The following is a 14,421-nucleotide window of genomic DNA, read 5'->3' as shown; positions in this document are numbered from 1 at the left end:
GCGTAAAGGACACGCCCCACAACGATGGAGTCGTTGAAGCTTCCCATGGCGGAACCCTCTCGGTTCTAGCCTCCAGACGCCGGTGGCCTCATGGTGGACGCCAAGTATCGTTGCCTATTCGACGGCTCCTCGGAGGAGGGATCCTCACGAGGGGGTGAAGAAGTAGGGGCCATCGGGCGGAGAGTCCTCGGGACGTTGGTACGTGATTTACCCAGCTTCGGAACACCTGCACGATGACACGGCCTACTGCTGCTTATCTGGAATTATATGGGCGCTTTAGTGTTGTTACAATGAGTTGTGGTTGTCCCTCTAGGGCTCCCGGTATCCGGCTTATAAAGGCGCCAGGATCTAGGGTTTACACGGAGAGTCCTAGCCGGAATACAAGATGCCTAACTACGGAATACTACATTGTCGTGCACGTCAAGGATCCACCTTTCCTTATACGCCGTATAGGATCCAGATACTTCATGGGCCTCCATAGATCCGACTACCTGCAAAGGTCGGTTGAGATCCAGCTCCTGTTCCTGGACTGGAGTTCATCCATCTTCTATCAACAGCAACTGGGATGGCTGATGGGCCATATGCCACCATCACCATCTGTGGGCCACCCGGGCTTGTCGGATCTAGACCACGTCGTAGATATACCCATAAAGTATACCCACAACACCCATATACAACGAGAGTAAAGATATGAATTATCTAGTTTGTGTTCTTAGTTAAAACTAGTGGTGGAACAAACAACCCCCAAGAATATTTTAATATTCTTATAGTTCAAACGTAACCTTTAGTCGCATTTACATTTTCTTATTCCAGTTATTTACTCTACACAGCATCCTAAAAAACTATTTAAAAACAAAACCCCGCTTGATATTTGAGAGAGCTTTAAGTGATTTTATATAAATAGCAACAAGGGGCATTAAGATCACTACTAGTAGCTCCTTGTGGTTCGATACTCTTATTCGAAACTAGCTACATCTGATATGTGTTATTGCAGTTATCAAGCTATTTTCTGGCGCCGTTGCGAGGGAGCTTAGCGCTTTTGGTCTTTCTTTTTAGTTGCTACTTTATTTGTTGTTCTGCTTAGTTGTTTTTTAGTTACAGGTGAAAAACCATGGAGGACTACCAACGTGAGATACAACTTTAAGTTGTAAAGAGCTCTGGCCCTCCAATGGATGCTTTTATTAAATCAGACATACTCATCAATCTGAAAGGGTATGATATAAACCCATGCTATTAGATTTGCTGCAATCTAAGATGTTTGCAGGAGATTACACTGAAGATTCGTATGGGCATATTGAATATTTTGAAGATGTTTGTGCAACTTTCAATTTAAACATTTTTACAGAAGATGAGGTTAAGTTTAAACTTTTTGGACAAACTCTTACCGATAAAGCCCAAATTTGGTATAATGATTATCCTATTTTAAATTCCTGTGAATGAAAGGCATTGTCTACTAAATTCCTTCAGATATTATTTCCAGAAACCAGGTCCCTTGGAGCAAGGCGGATGACTACAAACTTTAAAAGTCTACCACAGGAGAGCTTGTATAAATGATACTCAAGATTTAGGGAGATTCTTAGCAATTGTCCCCATCATGATTTTCCACCTTGGTTAATTATACACACTTTCTACGCGGGAGTTAATGTTAAGAATAAAGATTTATTAGATTTACTTACTGATGGATCTTTTACTCAGTATGGAGTCGATAAGGCTTGGGACTTATTAGAAACCATACACAAGGATGAGTTTTCAATAGATAGTAAAGAACCTGATGAGAAGTCTCTAGTAGAGCTAGAATATAGGATTAGGGCCAAGGCCCATGTACCCCCTTGTATGACTAAACTACCCCTCCTTAGTGGCTCCGTATATGTAGGCTCCCACCTCCCCCTTCATTAGACTAGGAATGAACTTGAGAGAATTAGGCTCATGCCTCCACCATCCCTTTGGGATTAGGGAAACCCCCTCCTCTCTTAGACCTAAATCTATGAGTTGTACCAAGGCCCTCTTTATGTGATCGATCTCTCGCTTGTGTGATTCTACTTCGGTATCTTGCATTAGTGATTCTATCAATTACATACCGATCTCTTGCTCGGGGATTCTACCTCGTGTCTTTCCCTTAAGTGATTCTACTGGGATGGTGGTTCAGGCCGTTGAGAGCAAACCGGATTGCATCGGGTTGTTGTGCGTGCGTTCATCGTGTTCTTCGTGTTCTTCATCTTCCCCGCCTTTCTCTCGGTCAATTCGTGAGATCGGGCAACCCACGTGGCCTTAGGCATCATCGTATGATATCAGAGCAAAGGTTGCCACGAATTTGACCCTCCAATTTCACCATTTTCGCAAAAAAAAATTGCCAAAAAAAATTTCCCCAAAAAATAACTCGAAATTTGATCTCCGAATTTGTTGCGTTTTTTGTGGTTTTGATCCACAGATCGGTTGTATTTGTGATTGATCTATCATTCCTCAAATTTTCGCAGACTAATTCCTCTTATTTCTCTCGCAATCAACAAATTTTTGGTCTATTTTTTCCGTCTGTTCTTGAGAGGATGAACACCTTCAGCTTCTGCTCGCCCCGACCCGCCCGTGTTGACCTGCAGCTGCAGCGCTGCCTGCATCCCCCCCCTCCTGCCACCCTATGCCGCTCTCCGCTCCGCCCAGGCCAAGCTCCTCCCCGCGCGCCAGCCTCCCTGGCTCGACTTTGCCACGCGCGCCAGCATGCCTCCAAGCGCATACCGCCGGCCCACTACGATCCTACCAGCAACACGGCCGCGCGCATGCCGCTCCACCCGCCCGCTCGGCACCACACGTCGCTGCCGCTAGACCCAACTCTGGCCTTTGGCCTTCCTCCACCTGCCTGTTGCAGAGCACCACCTTGCTGCGGCACGCACGGACCTCCGCTTGCCTCCGGCAGGTACAGCCGGTTAGTCCCAACCGGTACCACCGGTGTGACACGAGTGGTACCGGTCTTGGTACCGCCCATGTTCCAACTCCCCTGAATACTCTGCCCTTTCTAACCGGTACCTCCTTCGGTACTTTCACCGGTACTATCGCTCCAACAAAAATAGCACGGATTTTGACTCAGTTTTTGTCCAGTTTTGACACCTCTTTTTCCCACAAATCTTGACAACTTTATGGAGCCCGTTTGACTCCAAATATTCACAGCTATCTCATAACATTTTGCCTCCATTTTTGACAACTTTTCCGAGCTCATTTGACTCCAAAATTTTGACAACTTCGATCGCTCGTTTTGACCCAAATTTTCGGGCATTGACTTTATTTGCCCGATTTTCGATTTGGAGTGCCCTTGGTCCGTGACAACCGCTTCCGCGCCTACATCGATACCGCGACGACGACATCGGCACCTCGGATTCCGGCGCAACTTCGACACCATCATTGACACCACTTCGATCATCGCAAGTTCGTGTGCTTGACACCGTTTAACATCAATATGTATAACTTGCCTCACCTTGTAGCCAAACTTTCTTTCTTTGTGTACCTATCCCATTGGGAGTGGCTTTCCGAGTGTTGCGAAGCATTGCACAAATATGACAACCATGAGGGTGTGTGTGTTGTGTTGAGCGAAGCTCCGAAGCAAACCCCGTGAGAAATATACACAAAAGAAGAAAGGTGTGACATATACATAGAGAAAAATAAAGCTTCTAAGCATATATAGAAAAAAAAGCTTTTAAGCAAAAGAGAAAAAGGAAAATAAATAGAATAGAGTGTGTGTCCACCGATACAAAGGAGTAGAAAGCTTCTAAGCAAAGAGAGATAAGAGAAGAGTGACATTTTGTGCAAATCTAGTTGCTTCTCTCATATGCAACCAAGCTATGATCTCTCTTGGGTTGGCGTGACACCGAGCATATAGTCTTCGTTAGGACCATCTTTGTTACTTTCTCACTTCCTTGGTCGCGCTAACCCCACTGGTCTCCTTGTGTGTGTTTCCGTGTTTCCTTGACATAGATCACCACTTTCGACATTTGACTTTGGATTTTAGCCACATTTGATAATAGACTTTTCCGTTGGTCTTTTTCATTTGCTCTCCACTCTTTACCCAGCACATATAGAGTTTATTAGCCTTTTGTTTGTGCTTTGAGTGTGTGTGTGAGTAACCCCGGTACAATTTTGACTTTGCTCTTGACTTGAACCATTTTCTGATACTTTCTTGAAAGGTGGGATACTTGTGTAGTTTACCTTACACCATACATATACACCTATCCTAGTGAGACCTATACATGATGACCCCACAAGAACAAGCTGAGATGAGGGCATACTTTGCCGAGCTAGAAGCTCGAGAGCCAAAATGACACCCAAAGATAAAGCCGAGTGCAACGCATACTTCAAACACCTTGAGAGCAAGAGTGACACACCCCATGAGTCGAGTGAGGACGTTTTGATTTCTAACAACTTAACCGCTACTCTTGTGTTGTCTTCCTCTTTGCTAGGTCACTCGAAAATCGACGACGCCATTGCCATGGAGATGAGCGACTCCACTATATGTGAGATGAGTGACTCCACTATATGTGAATTGAGTGCCTCCACTTCGAGAGCATGAGTGGTACACCAAGTGAGATGAGAGTGGTAGTTGATAGGTCATGTGAGGCCATTTCGAATTCTAACAAATTACCCTCTACCACTAGTGTGTTCTCTGCTTGTGTCTCATTAGGTTCCATGGATGACGAGACGCCGATCATGGAGAAGATGTACATGGTGCATGAAGATGATGATATCACACCATGCTTGCTTGAAGATGAACATGGTGGCCACATGGAGCCTACCACTTCCACAACACCTACCTCCTATAGGCGGGACTACAAAGGTATGTATATGGGTGTTGATGATGCCATGATCCCACTAGTGGACATGATGATTTGTGAGTGATTGCATGAGTTGGATGATCCTATTGCCATGTCATATGCTTCTTTCACTTTCCCTTATGATACAACCATTATTGATCATGTGGAAGTAGTTGCTTGTGACAATATCAACATGCCATGCTATGATAAAAACTTGAACATGTTTTGCTCTAGATGCTTGCAATATTCTCCCATTGGTGCAACCAAAATATTGAACAAATTGTTCTTTCCAATGCTTGGTTTGCAATGATGTTAATATGCTTGTGAATGAGATTTCCCCCATAGCTCTCTCAATTTTTGGAGACTTTGCATATATCCATGTTGAGCATGTTCCCATGTTTACTCTGCATATTCACCACATCTACTATGATAAATTGCTTAACGCTAATGGTGATGTGCAAAAGAAATGGAACATCATGATGGATGATGTGTTCATATACCATGCACACACGTTCTTTGCATTGCCTATTGTGTGTGTAGGTACAAGAAAGACAAGGTCAACCTCGATTGAGGACGAGTTGACCGAAAGAGCTCTCGAGAGCATAATACAAGTAAGTACAAGATCGAACCCGGCTCTAATACCTTTCCCATGCTTTGCATTGAACATGCCGACCAATTTATCTTTCTCATGGTTGTTTTGCAAGCATGATGATGTGATTCTTACCGTTGGTGTTGCCTCAAACAAGTTGAACAATTTCTCTTTCATTTGGTTTGTTGGCACGCACGGTTGTGCAAATGTTTTCTTGGTGAAATTTTTGAATGATATGTCTTGTGTTGCAACAAATATGAGGACCAATTTCTTTTTCCGATGGTTTGTGTGCACACATGTTGAGGATATTTTGGACACTCTCCCTTATGTGTTTTGGCCAAATTCTCCACCTATTGCTTCAAGGATATTGATACGTCTCAAACGTATCTATAATTTCTTAGGTTCCATGCTAGTTATATGACAACACTCACATGTTTTATATACACTTTATATCATTTTGATGCATTTTCCGGCACTAACCTATTAACAAGATGCCGAAGCGCCAGTTCCTGTTTTCTGCTGTTTTTGGTTTGAGAAATCCTACACATGAAATATTCTTGGAATTGGACGAAACAAAAGCCCACGGTCTTATTTTCCACGGAGGATTCCAGAACAGCGAAGAAGAGTCGGAGGCGGCCAGCAGGGGGGCCACCCCATAGGGCGGCGCGGCCTGCCCCCTGGCGCGCCCAGGTATGGGGAGCCCACCCCCTGGCTCTCCCGACTCTGCCCCTTCGCCTATATAAACTCTCCGTCGCGAAAACCCTAGGACCGAGAGCCACGATACGGAAAAAGTTCCAGAGACGCCGCCGCCGTCAATCCCATCTCGGGGGATTCAGGAGATCGCCTCCGGCACCCTGCCGGAGAGCGGAATCATCACCGGAGGGCTCTACATCACCATGCCCGCCTCTGGACTGATGCGTGAGTAGTTCATCCTTGGACTATGGGTCCATAGCAGTAGCTAGATGGTTGTCTTCTCCTCTTGTGCTATCATGTTTAGATCTTGTGAGCTGCCTATCATGATCAAGATCGTCTATTTGTAATGCTACATGTTGCGTTTGTTGGGATCCGATGAATATTGAATACTATGTCAAGTTGATTATCAATCTATCATATATGTGTTGTTTATGTTCTTGCATGCTCTCCGTTGCTAGTAGAGGCTCGGCCAAGTTGATACTTGTAACTCCAAGAGGGAGTATTTATGCTCGATAGTGGGTTCATGCCTCCATTCAATGCTGGTACGATGACGGAAAGTTCTAAGGTTGTGGATGTGTTGTTGCCACTAGGGATAAAACATCGATGCTTTGTCTAAGGATATTTGTGTTGATTACATTACGCACCATACTTAATGCAATTGTCTCGTTGTTTGCAACTTAATACCTGGAAGGGGTGCGGATGCTAACCCGAAGGTGGACTTTTTAGGCATAGATGCATGCTGGATAGCGGTCTATGTTCTTTGTCGTAATGCCCTGATTAAATCTCATAGTAGTCATCATGATATATGTATGTGCATCTCTATTTGTAAATTGCCCAACTGTAATTTATTCACCCAACATGCTATTTATCTTATTGGAGAGACACCACTAGTGAACTGTGGACCCCGGTCCATTCTTTTACATCTGAAATACAATCTATCGCAATCTCCGTTCTCTGTTGTTTTCTACAAGCAAACATCATTCTCCACACCATACGTTTAATCCTTTGTTTTCAGCAAGCCGGTGAGATTGACAACCTCACTCTGTTAAGTTGGGGCAAAGTATTGTGATTGTGTTGTGCGGGTTCCACGTTGGCGCCGGAATCCCCGGTGTTGCGCCGCACTACACTCCTCCACCAACAACCTTCACGTGACCTTCATCTCCTACTGGTTCGATAACCTTGGTTTCTTACTGAGGGAAAACTTGCTGCTGTACGCATCACACCTTCCTCTTGGGGTTCCCAAGAGACGTGTGCTTCACGCGCCATGAAGCAATTTTTCTGGCGCCGGTGCTGGGGAGATCAAGACACGCTACAAGGGGAGTCTCTCACATCCAATCTCTTTACTTCGTTTATTGTGTTGCTTTACTTTATTTATTTTCTGTTTGTTTGCTTTCTTTATATTAAAAACACAAAAAAAATTAGTTACTTGCCTTACTTTACTTTATTTTCTGTCTTGTTCGTTTTCTTATATCAAAAACACAAAAAAAAAATTAGTTACTTGCATTTACTGTATTAGTTTACTTTTGTTTATTTCATCATGCTTCACCCTAAGTTCACTTTGAATGATATATCGGTAGGAAGTGGATCTATTATTGGAAGAGATAATATAGAAGAATTTTTCACTCATGTTAGTAGAGTTAAAGATTTTGAAGATAGATCCTTGGTAGAACTTGCTCCTAATTATGAAATTTCTACTGCCTCTTCAGTGCACATGTTGGAAGCTAGATTTGTTAATCTTAATCCAATAATGCAACATATGTTTCTTACACTCGGTGATATGGAAGAAGGAGAAAAGAAAGAATTTGTTTTAGAAACCCTTCTTAGAGAATTTGGTGATGTAGCTAGAGAAGCTAGGAAAGTTTTTATTCGACATAAGATGCTAGGCTTGTGTACCAATTTTGCAAATATCCTTGAAAGGAGGGAAAAAGATAGGCTAAGATACACTAATAAAGCCAATTATGAGGGGGAGATTAAAATACCAATTAACTAAACAGATTAAGGCTGTTGCATTCTCTGGGCTCTCAGTGTTTGGACGGTGCGAGCGGCCAGCGTCGGTGCGTGGGGGATCCTCTTCTCTCCGTCGGTGCCTGTTGTGGGGCTTTCTGTGTGGCCCTAGGCGGCCGGACCGCTGGCTCACACGGTCACACCGCCGTCGCCCCAGAAACTCACGGGAGCGCCGCACCAGTCCGGCGAGTCGAGAGGAGCGGGTGTGGCGGAAAGTGCTCTAGCCTCGAGCTACGGGGGCCGAGTACGAGGCACGACAAGCGGGCGGGCGCTGCGGAGGAGCGTCCATGCTCACTGCCGATGCAGGAAACGACGACGAGGGCGCGCGGCTGACGGGAGATGCAGAAGTCGCTAGCACCGACGACCAATGTTCCTCTTTCACATCCCTTCCCTTGACAAGGATTGCTACATCCCCGCTCCAATCTCCATCCAAGTGCGACGGTGGTGGATATGCAGATTTATAAATATGAGATTCCTTTTTCTCGGTTTTCCGGAGGATCGGCGAATTGGTCTATTTCTCGGGGGAGGATCGACAGAGGGTTTGCGTATGATTTATGAGGCGGGTTTGATTCGGCGAGGTTGGGGCGTGGGGGTGGGCGGTTGGGCCACCGGACCTAGCTGCGGGGCATTGCCGGGATTGACAGCAATGCGGCCGGGGACGCCGCATGGCAGCAGATCGAGTTGACGCCCATAGAGCGCTCGAGCAAGTGCGTCCCTTTCCTCCTCCTCTCTTGATTTGGTGTGATCTAACCAACCGTCGCACCGGTTTGCCTGTTGCTCGTGTTATCCTCTATTTTCTTATATGGTGCCGTTGGGGATTTGTTGATCCTCTCGCTTGCCGTCGTTGACGAGAATTTGGCAGGCATGATTTGTTCGTGTCCCGGGAGTTTCGAGCTTTGTATGACCCGTTGGCGGCGCCGTTGTTGTTTTGGTAGGAGAGGATATGCCTGGTGGAAGCCCTGCCTCTTCTTGCAAAGACCTCCCGCAAGATTGTTACTCGAAGAGTGACGAATTCTATTGTCGACATGCTGCTTCGCTTCTCCATGTGAGTTTTGTGTCCCAGAAGATCTACGAGTGCCCGGGTCTCTTAGATGCACTGATGATGACAGAATGGTTGCTGGGCACGATTTGCTGTTGAAGCTTATTACGAGATGAACTGAAGTTGTGAAAAAATACACAAGTTGCTGTTAAATCTTACCACCGTACAAGCTTTTAATTCGAGTTTGCCAAAGTTTTTATACACTACTACCCTGTTACGATTTCTGAAGTTATTAAAGGGAGCAATCATACGCTGCTGGAGGAGTATCGATTGATATCAATCTAATCTCTCCAAATATTCTTGAAAGTTTGACATTTTTATTTCTTTCTTGCGTTGGCAAGGATGGAAGTTTACAGGTTTGCCTAGCTTCTCCTTTCTGTGGATCAAAAATTTAAATGCCTAAGCTTTACTGAGCCACTAACTCACTATGCAGTGTTGGCATACTATTACTTTTTGAGCATATCTGCTATTTTGTCACAGATGTTGGTACAGTTCATGTTGAACGTGTTTATCTTATTTTATTGTCAATGGTATAACAATGGTAAGTCAATAACAGGGCATAGCGTCCTGCTTGTTTTGTCCATGAGGAAAAGGGAGGAAGAAGTCCCCCATTAAGGCACCATAAAAAGTTAGTGAAATTTATTACTTGCATGTTAGTGTTATGATGCACCACTAATGTTTTGCTTGATTGAGAACCACGACTCAAGGATGCAACAAACCCACGCCAAAAGTTGATCTAGGTGTATATGTTATATTGCGACCTGTACAGTTCAGTTTCCTATTTAGCACCTAAGTTGCACTGAAGCCTCAAGGTATATGTGGTTTTTAAAATTTCAGAAAATGGTTGCTTAGTGCATTATTTCTTAGTGTTTTTATCCATAAACCATGTTTTTTACCTAACAAATTGATGGAAGAATTGGAGGTTTGTTCAAACTACCAAAGCAGGGAAGCACAATCCCTTTCTCATGCGGTATTGCTTACTTGTTTTCCTCCATGTTTCAAGACTACAAATTGTTATTTTAACCAGACAGGGCCGCCATATGCTGAAGAAATGTATGTGATTGTGATACTAATCTTGCGAGGTATCCAACTAATTCTGGGCATTGATGTAGCTTGATTTTATTCTACTGAAATACACACTCTTTGTTTTTGAGGTTTAACTGATGTTTTTATGGTTGGAAACTTGGAGTGTTCTCTGAGTTATCGATCAGAATGAGTAACCATTTTTCTTTTGTAGGTCTGCTTTTTATTACTCATATTGGACGTTGACATAAGTTCTTCACTTTATAGCAGCGCTCCTTCCTGGCACGGATGAAAAGAAATCAAATTGTTTGAGCATGCAGTCCCTTTGAATCAAGACTATCAAGATAATCAATATAGAATTGGTGTGGATACAATGGCCACAAACCCATCATTCCTACAAATGGTTTGCATGTCTCTAACCCTAGATCACTACAGGATTGTCCATTTGTTGTAGTTCACACATCTCTTCAGATCATTGCCTAATGTACAATGAAGTACAGTTAATAAAGTGAAAACTTAACCAACAGTTGAATGTTGTTTCAATTTATATAAATCAGTGTACTTTATTACGACAAACATGTAAGAATAGTGATTTTATACATGTTTCATCATTACTATATTTTCATTCTGTAACCGGATTTACCTAAAACTTAGCGTGACTTGTGGGGCCCATGCAGCCATGTTTGTTACTCATTTCATCACCAAAAGTTGCCAGCTCGCTGATCTCAAAGAATATGTTTTGAGTTTGTATTTATTTTTACTTTATTCAGACAAGCATCTAAGAGTATTAACTTTAACACATACTTTATCATTACTATATTTTCATTGGTAACATGATCTATCTAAAATAAATGTGGCTCGTGGGACCTATGCATTTGTTTGTGCTCCTCATTTCAGTATCTACTGTTCTATTCTGCAAATCCACCTTTCAGTGCTACTTCTCACTTTTTGTTCCACCTGTTGCCTCCAGGATGTCAACTTCACATGGAGGATGTGACTTGGATCTGACGGCAAGCCGATCCCCAAATTCATGGAGGTGTGCTATGTGATGAAAAACAAGAGAATGATTTCTGAATAACTACAAAATCACACAAGGGAGCTGATTGAGTAAGTTGAATTGTTCTGATGCTTTTAAATCGGTGTATCATTTTTTTTGTTTAATACCTTTTGAGGTATTTCGTGTGGTAATCATGAAACATCTCTATCTATATCTATAATAGCTAGACGTGCTTTAAGAGACTGAGCTAGGCCATGATATAGTTGAACTGTCCAAGAGATGTACTTATCACCGCAGCATAAACTTGATGTTTTATTTATCCATATCATGAAAGTTTTGATGATGAGTATAATTCTTGAGTAAAAAAGCAAACAACCTAATTCCAAGGAAGAATTTATCCGTAGCATCAAATCTTTGATGATGCGCATAATTCTTGAGTAAGAAACAGACAACAAAATGCCAGTGCAGAATAGTATAGTGCAAATCTACATGGCTTTCACATGTTTATTGGCGTGATGATATTCTTCTTGGATGATGATATTGGCGTGTTCTTTCTAGGTTGTCACTATTCCTTATCATTCTCAACAGTGTTTTTTTCTGAAACTGGTCCTCCTTTGCTGAAAATTTGGTAATCGGAGGGTCTTCTTGGGTGTTTCCGTTGGTTCTTCCTTCGTTGAATGGTTGCGTACTGGCACTGCCATGCTTCATGTTTCATGAAGGTGAGGTGTGTTTTGGGTTCCTCTTTTGGGGTGACTTTCTTCATGTTTTTTTGCTTATTATGTGCTTGGTGGCTTTTACTTGGTGTACTGTGCATGGTGTTTAGTTTGTGACATCATATAAGTGCCTTTTGGTTGACCTTTTCGTTGGCTTTGGCCTACGTAGAACTGATCATGCCAAGTAGCTGTTAGAAGGCGTGCTCACCCTTGCCAAATCTGTATTTTTTAGCATGCTCTTATTACCTAGTGGGCAATAGGATGTATGGAAAGGGGATGAGGTGCTTGTGGATGATAACAATGGCCCTTTAAGGATCACATGTTCCGCTGCATGTTATTCGGGTTCATATCAAAATGACTTGTGTTTATTTCAATCCTTGAAACGATGTCTTCTTTCACATGTTTACTTAAGAAAGCCCCAACTTACAGTTTCACCAGCTATGACGAGGATAACAAGGACATGCCTGATGATTCATTATTACCCAACTTGACAAGGAAAGTTGAAGAACCAACTTAGTTAAGTACTTGTGTTACTAGGTGCAATTGGATAACTGCTTGACATTCTGTTTTATATTTTCAGATCGCACAATTACACTTCAAGTTCATTGGCATAAAAATATCTGTTTGGCAATATCTAGAGAGTACCAAATGCTTTGCTGAAGATGGTTTAAAAAGTTGTATATTGAGATAGTTGAGAGCTTGAGAAGGCTACAATTGTTATATGAACATTTTACTTGCCAAGTGTGTAGTGGCAACGCGCTGTTCAGGATAGTCTACAAGTGCTTCTTTGGCAGGTCACTCAATGTGCTTTGGTTGTGCAGATCCTGTATGTAGAAGAGCGAAACATGACTACTGGAACTATGTTTGGTCAAAAACTACCTGCTCTGTATCTTTACCAGGCTGTTACAACAAGTTTTTCTTCTTTCAAGTAGACTCCTTTTCATGATCACATGATGGGACAAGTGATTGCCCCTAATTCTCTGCATTGCACGTAACAACGAGAGAACCAAGCAATACTACTCTATAGTGTAATCTGGGCTAGCTTCGGCTCTTCCCAGAGACCCAGACGTTAGAACGAAGACCTCAAAGAGACAAGTGTGCCGCATGAGTATACCGCACTGAACATGATGTGTTAGAAGCAATATAGGCGGCGCAGCGAAGCGCGCATGTTTATCTAGTACCTTATAAACTCATAGGAATGCATGAGGCATTAGAAAAGAATTTTGATTGGATTGTTCCTGAAAATTTATTTGAGGATGATAGTAAGCCCAAAGGTTATAAAAAAGAAGTTTGTTACATAGATAAGATACAATGCATAGTTGAGAAAACTCCAAATTATGATGTTGATGCTTCTTCTCTTGATAATACTTGATTTGCACTTTCTGCGCCTAGCTGAAAGGCATTAAAGAAAAGCACTTCTTGGGAGATAACCCATGTATGTATTTACTACTGTTTTGTTGAGTCTTCAAAGTTGTTACTACTGTAGCAACCTCTCCTTATCATATTGTTGTGCCAAGTAAAGTTTCTAATAGTAAAGTTGATACTAGATTTGAATTGCTGCGCAGAAACAGATTTCTACCTGTCACGAATTTGAGTAGATCTCTCTGTAGAAGAATCAAAAAAATCTGCCAATTTTCATGCGTGATCCTCAGATATGTACGCAACTTTCATTAGTTTTGAGCTTTTTCATCTGAGCCTGTTAAGTGCCTCTAAAAAATTTGTCTTTACGGACTGTTCTGTTTTGACAGATTCTGCCTTTTATTTCACATTGCCTCTTTTACTGTGTTGAGTGGATTTCTTTGTTCCATTAACTTTCAGTATCCTTGGGTAATGTCCAGAAGTGTTAAGAATGATTGTGTCCTCTCTGAACATGTGAATTTTGATTATGCACTAACCCTCTAATGAGTTTGCTTTAAGTTTGGTGTGGAGGAAGTTTTCAAGGGTCAAGAGAAGAGGATGATATAATATGATCAAGAAGAGTGAAAAGTCTAAGCTTGGGGATGCCCCCGTGGTTCATCCCTGCATATTTCAAGAAGACTCAAGCATCTATGCTTCGGGATGCCCAAGGCATCCCCTTCTTCATCGACAACTTATCAGGTCACTTCTAGTGAAACTATATTTTTATTCCGTCACATCTTATGTGCTTTACTTGGAGCGTCTTTGTTTTTGTTTTTGTTTTTGTTTTTATTTGAATAAAATCGGATCCTAGAATTACTTATATTGGAGAAAGACACGCTCCGTTTTTTCATATGAACACTGGTGTTCTTAGCTCTATCTCTAATGTTCATGGCGGAGTTGAAAATCGCTTCGTTGATTGCTATTTGGTTGAAAACAGAAAATGCTTCATGTGGTAAATGGTATATTATCTTGAATAATTTGATACTTGGCAATTGTTTTGAGCTCTCATAGATCATGTTTAAGCTTTTGCATCATGTAGTTTAAACCTATTAGTGGAGAACTACTGTAGAGCATGTTGAAATTTGGATTGCATGATTGATCTCTCTAAGGTCTAGATATTTTCTGGTAAAAGTGTTTGAGCAACAAGGAGACAGTGTAGAGTCTTATAATGC

Source organism: Lolium rigidum, chromosome 3 (assembly GCF_022539505.1).
Source record: "Lolium rigidum isolate FL_2022 chromosome 3, APGP_CSIRO_Lrig_0.1, whole genome shotgun sequence".
Classification (NCBI taxonomy): domain Eukaryota; kingdom Viridiplantae; phylum Streptophyta; class Magnoliopsida; order Poales; family Poaceae; genus Lolium; species Lolium rigidum.
Note: the sequence above shows the minus strand (reverse complement) of the source record.